Source organism: Typopeltis vanoorti, chromosome 15 (assembly GCF_054136105.1).
Source record: "Typopeltis vanoorti isolate ZY-2024b chromosome 15, IOZ_Tvanoo_1.0, whole genome shotgun sequence".
In the NCBI taxonomy this organism is placed as follows: domain Eukaryota; kingdom Metazoa; phylum Arthropoda; class Arachnida; order Uropygi; family Thelyphonidae; genus Typopeltis; species Typopeltis vanoorti.
The window spans coordinates 121,220,020-121,228,489 of NC_143563.1; positions in this window are offsets into that span (position 1 = coordinate 121,220,020).

Consider the following 8,470-nt stretch of genomic DNA (forward strand, 5'->3'; position numbering starts at 1 on the left):
AAAAAAGGCAAACTTAGTTGCCTTAAGGTGGCAGCCCCACCACTAGGATACCAATCGACATAAGGAAAACCACAGGTTACTTTCAAGTCTCAACAAATTTATTATTTATTTATCGTATGGCAATCTATATGCAGTTATAAAAGTGCATGTACATAATTCAGTACAAGCGCCTCCGTAGCGCAATTGGAAGAACGACGGTACATTGCGCCCTTCGATTGGAATAGGCCTCAGTTCGATTCTCGTCTCGACGGGAGGAATCTTTATCTGGTCGATTTCAATCGATGGTGAGTTAGCCGATCTCATACGGAGGTAGCAGGGTTTTTTCTCCCGGAAACTCGGGTTTTTCATCCCGCATACATACAAATCGGCCCTTCAGAACACACGCAATTTACAGACAAAAATTACTAGTTGTGGTGGTGTTGGAGGTGGGCGGTAGATGGCGTTGATTCGTAGTTGAGGCAAGGTGTAGAGATAGTTGAAGATGTCCTCCCGCGATGAGTCTTCGGACTCCTTGGAGGTATCAGGAATAATAATCATAATAAATATGTAAAAGTTAAATATAAAATGTAAATAACAAACAATTAAAGTGAAACATAGACAGTTACTCTTTCGGTGGACAAAGCACTTATAAGTTAAGATCAAGTTCTCTAATCCAGTCTACAACAGGCGCTGTACCCTCAAGAAATTGCTTCTTTGACCTGTATATGAGCGAAGACAGCACTCAGTGGAAATATGATGGATTGATTGGTTCGGGTGTCCACAGTCATTTTCCGGTGAGGGAATTTTCCCCAACATGTACAGAAAGCGTGCACATTTTCTATGACCGATACGAATCCTGTTCAGTGTTATCAGAAAAGACATGTTATCCATGTCTTTCGGCTCAATTCCATACCCGGGATGTTGAGGCAGCGCCTATCACACCAAATTTCGAGTTGTACATTTGTATTTATGGTCCACACTCGTTTCCATGTAGCCTTGGTATTATAGTTAGTCATTCTCTGATGTTTAGCTTCACGAAGAGGGGGGATTCTTAATTTCAATCTGTTAAGCTGTAGGTCTGATATGTCGTTATGTATAGGCAATTCAGTGTTTCTGAGTATTTCGTCATATTCTTATAATAGAGCGTCACATCTTCGTAGATTTGGTGGCATTATGCGACTCAGCTTTGGAAGCCAATAAACAGAAATTGTTTTTATGGTTCCAGATATAAGTCGTATTGTGGTTTAAAGCTGATGGGCAATTAGTTTAGTATGACAGCTCTTGAACCAGACTGGAGCACACTACTCCGCCACCGAAGAAATAAGGCCGAGGGCACATGTTCGTAATGTGTTTGCTACTGCACCCCAGGAAGTGCTACACAATTTCTGAATGATGTTATTTCTAGTTCTTATTTTTCCAGCGGCGTTTTCAGGGTGTTTCTTATATGATAGGGTACGGTCTAGAGTAACTCCCAGATAATTTATATTCAGTCCTACGCCATAATTGGGTATTTATTTATTGTTGCATAGGACTGAAGTTTCGAATGGGATGTTGGCACAAGACGTGTTGCCATACAACACGTCTTGTGCCAATTTATTATTGAGATGGAAAGTTGACACTTCAGTTTTACTTTGGCTTGGTTGTAGTCTCCATTTCTTAAAGTAAGTATGATGGAGGCAAGATCAATTATGAGGGTCTCCTCATCCGTCTTAGTTCTCTATTTCTGGTGGCTAGATCTATGTCATCGGCCTAGCAGAATTTTCTAGATACTGTACCTTGCATAGAAGCTACATATTAGCTAAATAAGAGAGGGCCAATACCGAGCCTTGTGGTAGGCTGCTGTTAAGTTTCTTCTGGTTATTATATTTTCTCCAAGGACAAAACGGAAATATCTATTGCTGAGCATATTATTAAGTTGTTTAGTTTTTCCGACATTGTAGCACTTTCATTAATTTGCGCAGCATGCACTCTCTCCAGACAGTGTCGTATGCGTCAGTTAGATCAAGAAAACTGCAGAATTCTTTAGATTTCATTGAAAGCCAGCTTCTATTTATGACGTCAGCGCCAGAACCTGGTCACAACTACGATTAGGCCTAATCGTGGTGCTTATGCGGTTATACAATAGTCTTTCGAGTAGCTTACATGCATAGCGTAATAATGCGATTAGTCGATAGTTTGGGGGACCGTCCGTTGGTTTTGTAGGTTTGGAAAGAGCTATTATCTTAGCTTTCTTAAATTCTTTCGGTAACATGACGGTGTTCATTATTTCCGAGAAGAAACGGGAAAGCCATTTTTTTTTTGGTGTTTTTGCAGCAGTAATAAGAAATTTCGAATGAACGCTGTCGAACCGTCGGGCCTATCCCGTATTTATATTGGCTACTGAATTGTTGATTTCCTCGTCGCTGAAAGGTCTCGCATATTTTGATTCATCTTGAAGTATTCCCTTTAATTCTCTGGCTTCTCTTTTAACTTCGATGGTATCACGTTGGCATCTCGAAATTTTAATAATATAATTAGCAATTTTGTTTAGTTTCACATTTGTCGTTTCAGTTGTCACCATTGTAGCGCCCCCAACTTCCCTAACACACTCCAAGCCTTCCTACTGAAGTACATATGGTCCAATCTCTCAATTGACTCATTCCAGCGTTGTTGTCTTGCTGCATCCCATTCGAGAAGGAGATCGTTTGCGATTTCCAAATCACCGCTCTCCAGAAATTTCTCATAAAATTGTTCACTTAGTTCGTTCCATCCGGGGATATTCTCCTTTCTACAGGGAAATGTTTTTAGCGATATTAATGACAGCTCCTACAAATCGGTTGTAGTTATTGAGATTACTTGTCAAGATCAGTGGCTTATTTTTACCAATTCGCTCTTCGAAATTTCAATCTCGGGCAGGGACGTGATCGGATTAGAGGTATTTTTATGCCTACATCAAGAAGGACAGGCCTGTGTTGGCTGTGAGGGAAGTCATTAAGAACTCTTCTTTGAATAGGTAGAGGTTCATTTATGTTATTAGAGGTGACAATCAGAGCTCAGAATTACAGTCTCGTCTCCATACTGCTGAATTGAAGGTACCACGCTCTTTTGCTAAAGAGCTCAACTGGAAATTCAAGGCCTCAGCACAGTGGCGTATAACATCCCGTTGATAAATGATAAAAATGGTGAGCGCTATACCACATTCATCATTCGTACTTCCATAACTCACGTGGCTATTGAAATCTCCGCGTGTGTTGTTGGTTGATTCAAAAAGGAGAGGACTTGTTGAGGCCATCGAAGGTTTGGTGGCTTGTAGGCATTAACAAACGTCAGTTCGCTCAGCTTAGTCACGACCAGGTTAAAATCATCATCACTTCACGCTGTAACAATTTCGATTTGCTTGATGTTGTTACGGACATATGTCGCTATGCCTTACACATGATAATAGGTTGCTCCTACTAGCTGGTAGTCGCATATACTCCCTCTTCTCTAGAAGTCTTCTTCAGTGGCAGTTTCCCGGAGGAGTACGATGTCTATATTTTGGCCAAGAAGGAATTTTGAAAGGTGTTCGCATTCTGATTTGCTGATTCCTTCAACGTTAAGATGATAAATTCGGAATTGAGGTCTGAGATTTCTAGTCAGTTGTTTTTCAAATGGATTTTATAAGGAACTTTCACTTCTGATTGCTGCATGTAGTTAGTAGCTAGGAGATTCGTGGATAGACTGGCTGCCGTGATTGCTCTAGCTCATTCAGCATTATCCAGGGTGCACCACGAGGAGGCGAGCGAGATTTGCACCCTGACAAAATCCAAACTGGACAGAAAACGTGGGAAGAGACCACAAACTGGAAATGGTTAACAAACTTAGAGACAGCTAACTGGGAAAGGTTAAGAAACTTTCGAAAAAAGAAAAACTTGGTGAAATATACTGCATGGAACTTTAGAAGCATAGCACACAAAGAAGAAATAGATAAAATATAAAATTTTGAAAATATAGAAATTTCAGTTCTTACAGAAACTAAAAAGAAACTTAAAGGAATAAAAGAGACAACTAATGAATATATATTATATAGGAGGAGGGTTTTAGGATACATTGTGGTTGGTCAGTGAATTTAGCCTGTAAAATTGGTGATTTTTGTCAGATTTATTGTGTTTTGTTTTCTTAGAAAATTAGTGTTTCATAGTATATTAACGATGATATTAGTGCTTCTAGTATTTTATAGCATATTTTTATTAAGATATTTTAACAATTAGTTCAAAATGGCGCAAAATACGCACAAGAAAAGTCATGCTAAGAAGAGCATCAAAAGCGAGAAAAAGAAAAGACGGCTAACTAAATGAACTCTGCTAACTAGGTTATTGGTGTTGTGGAGAACGCTAGTGAAAATGAATTAACCTCGAAAATAGCAAAATTGAAGCAAACGATCAAAGAAATTACGCTGGAATTACAAAAAGTCGAGAGATGATTAAATGAACATAGGGAGAAAATGAAAATTAAACAGTAATATACGAAACAACAGTGCAGGGAAACAGGAAAGTCAGGAAGTAACGGAAAGTAGGTAAGTAAGTGACGTTGTTTGTAATAATAAAGACGTTAATTGGTTTGGTGGCTTTATAATAAAACATGCTATTCAAGAGGAGTTATAACTTCGAGTTTTCCTGGAGCGAAAATTAAGAATATAAAGGAAGCAATTAAAAAACAAATAGAGAAAACTAAAGGAAATCGTATTTGCAGTGGATACTAACGACTTAACTAGTGATAAGTTTAGTATGAGAGAGGACATGAAAGGGTTGTTGGAAGAGGCGAGAATGAAGAGTGAGAAAATGAAAATCATCAGTATTTTACCTCGCTGTGATAAAAATGATTTCAGAAGAAGGGCTATGATGGCAAACAATTCGATACGTAGGCTATGTAGAAGGAATGGATGCTAGTTTTTGGATGTGTAGAGTGAGTTTGAGGGAAGATTGGATTTGTGTAAGAGGGAAGGCGTATACCTGAATGCGTTTGGTATCAGGAATCTAGAAAAACTAATAACTAGTATGAGACCCAACACAGAGAGTCAGGGTAACTAAATTATAAAGGGAGGAATGGTGAGAATATGAGTGTAAGAGAGACAATGTCATATAGCTGTGTTAATGACGGGAATGAGCTTTGTCATAGAAATGTTGACAAGGAGAGCACAATTTCGACTTTGTGTTCGTCCGGTTTGGACGCAACAAACGTATGAAAATGTGCCTATACGTATATGGCACCAGAGAAGAACAGAGATCTGCAAATTGTCCAACTGTGTCATACAGACTGCACACAACAGTATACGAAAGAAGATGCAGGTAGACTATTATGTCTGTTCACGAATGCTAGGAGTATCAAAAACAAAGGGGTGGAGTTTGTTGCCTTAGGCAATATGTTGATACCTCAGAATGAAGGCATTAGCGAGACCTGGCTATCAGAATCAGACATACTAACTAGTATCGAGTGTCAAGGGGACACTATTTTTAGAAAGAATAAGAGAGGAGGGGATGTGGTGCTAATGATATCGGATGACTTGAATCCAGTTACAGTTGAGAATTCAGGTATATGATTGTAATAGTTCTAGTAACAGTATTTCATGTGGCAGTGAGATTGAATCCATCTGGTGTGAGGCAAAATCTAACAAGATCAATTACATAGTGGGGTGTTGTGTAATAACAACCCACTATGTAATTTTAAGCTACATGGTGGATCCCTTGCTAGTGATGAAGAAATGGATCACCAAATTGAAAAGATGAGCGCTCATAGAATCTCATGAGAAGAATTAAAATGCATTTATTGAACTATTGTGGTACAACTTTCTAAAGCAGCATGTGACAGAAAACTTAAAGTCACAGAATGTTATATTTGATTATAGTGTCAGAGGGCATTTCAGTTAAAGATGTAACTATTCTGCCTCCGGTTGGTGACAATGACAATGGGCCTGGACTATCCTGCTTAGTATGCAGGGCCTCAATTCTACTCATTCTCAGCCGCGACTGCTCTAGTTCTGACTGTCCTCTGTTGTGTTCTGATTGCCTCTCCTCTGCCGATGACTGCAAGCCTCTTTATGCTCATCTCAGTCCCATTCTATTTTGCGATCTAGGGATCTTGCACTAAGGATAGTTAACCCAAAGAATTCGGCATGACTCTTTCATCTTCTTTTAAGTTCGACCCGCTCTTTGTTCTCCTCCGATTACTCCCTTTATTTTGTCTTGCCGGTCAGCAGAAACTTGACTGATCCTAGCAGCACTCTTAGATACTAACTTTAAAGGAGTTATGTGCAGAGCTCGCAAACAACTTTCTCACACACATAACTGTAAACAACTTTCTTGTGCTCTTACACTCTAGCTTACACAAAGCTAGATATGGTATAAAGGATTCACCTGTTAAAAAAAGTTGCTGTAAGGGGACATCCCTGTCAGACTCCTTGATTTATCTATCTGGGATATGACAGTTCATAATTTAATATAATTTGATTAGATTAAAATAGAAAATCTTCAAATAGAAATCAGAAGTTTTCTATTTGAATAGGTCATGTAGCTCAGTGGAAGTGACACTTGCATCCTCTGCATTAGGCCACACGAAGAGAGACTCAGATCGAACCGAATCACGGCCGACTGGAGGAACGTTTTCTGATCCTTTCTTTGACCAGTGCCCGAGTTAGTCGATCTCTGGAACTGTCAGATATTTTCAGGCGCAAATTTATGCTATAGATATGGCATAATGGATTAACTCCACTGAGAGACATATTTTTAAAAAGATTAAATGACTGAAAGCTGAGATATAAAATTATAAAATACTATTTATATTAAGTAAATTTCTCGACTAGTTTCCTCTTCATAGAAGACTTCTTCGAGTTTCGAATTCTTCTGAATGGAAAAATTTATAATACAAAACCTACTTTGGCTCATTTATTTACTAAGAAAGCTTCTTTATCTGGCAGTATTGATCATACTTTAGATAGAAACACTTGGAAAGTTATCAAAGTTACGATTGAATATCAAACTTCGAAGACTCAAACTAACAGCAAATTGAAATTCGAAGCTCTAAAACAAAAACAACAACAACAATCACTGAAATCTAAGTTTCAACTCTGTCCTGAGAAGATTACAGAAAACAAATCGAGTTACAACCTTTTCGCTGTCGAAAAGAATATTCTGAATAATGGCTTTCATTTCGTGAAAACACCAAAACCCATCCTAAAGGAGCTGTTATTTACTGAAATTGAAAAGGCCACCTCTTTCCTTCCTACTCAAGAAGCTCATTCACTCCGTATGGAATCTACTTTTATTATGAACTATGCGAAATCCCGTGGAGACAACATCTCTCCAGCAGAACGTCAAGCAATTAAACTACAAAAAATAAAGATATAATAATTCTTCCTCCAGATAAAGGTAACGCCAATGTCATCCTGAATACTGAAGAATTTAATAATAACAAAATGTTCAAACTGTTACAAACAGATACTTACTGGATTCTTGCCAGAGATACAACTCTTGAAATACATAACCATACAAACAACCTTCTTAGGACAATTACAGTTTCCTAGAAATATTCGTTTATATCTTCGTTCACTTCATCCTTTAATCCCCCGATATATGGATTACCAAAAATTCATAAAGAAAATACTCCACTAAGACTAAATGTAGAAGGCATGCATGCACTACTTATAAACTCTCCAAGTATTTAGCAAAATCTCTTCAGTGCTTATTCGTCTCGACCAATTCTTTTATCAAACATTCTGTTGATTTTGTTTCAAATATCAAAAACATAAATATTAAAAAAGAAGAAATTACGGCTAGGTTTTATGTCTTTACACAGTTCACAAATATACCTTCAGAAGAAGTTCTTATTCTGTTAAAAGATAAATTATCAAAAAAGTTATGTGTTTATTAACCCATTGTGTTAATTCTGACCATTTGCAGTTTAAAGACATTATTTGGAAAACTCTGATTTAGCCATGGGTAATCCCTTATAGACTATACTGGCAAATCTATATTTGGAATCTTTTGGACAAAAAGATATCTCCTCCTTTTTTTTTAAAACCAAAATTGTGGAACAGATATATTGACTACATCTTCTTAATCTAGAGCCACAGTCCTGAGGGGCTAAAGAATTTCCTTGACCACCTCAACAGTCAAAAACGAAAAGTCCAATTTACTGCATAATTAGTGGTTGATGACTCTCTTCCATTCTGGATGTCCAACTCACTCCTATTTCTGAGAAATTAAAAATCTGTATTTACAGGAAACCAGCTCACACCAACACCATGCACAGTCCCATCACTATGCACCTCAATAACTTGGTATTATCTCTACGATATACAAACCTGCTCGCTCATTCCTGTGTTAAGAAGAAGAAATTATCAAAGAACTTCAGTTTCTTCTTACAAAATTTCAGCAAAATAATTTTCGAAACAAACAGTAACTTATTAGTTACTTTTCAATCCACCTCTTTGCAATACTGAAGATAGAAATAGTGAAAAAGGCTTCATATCCATACC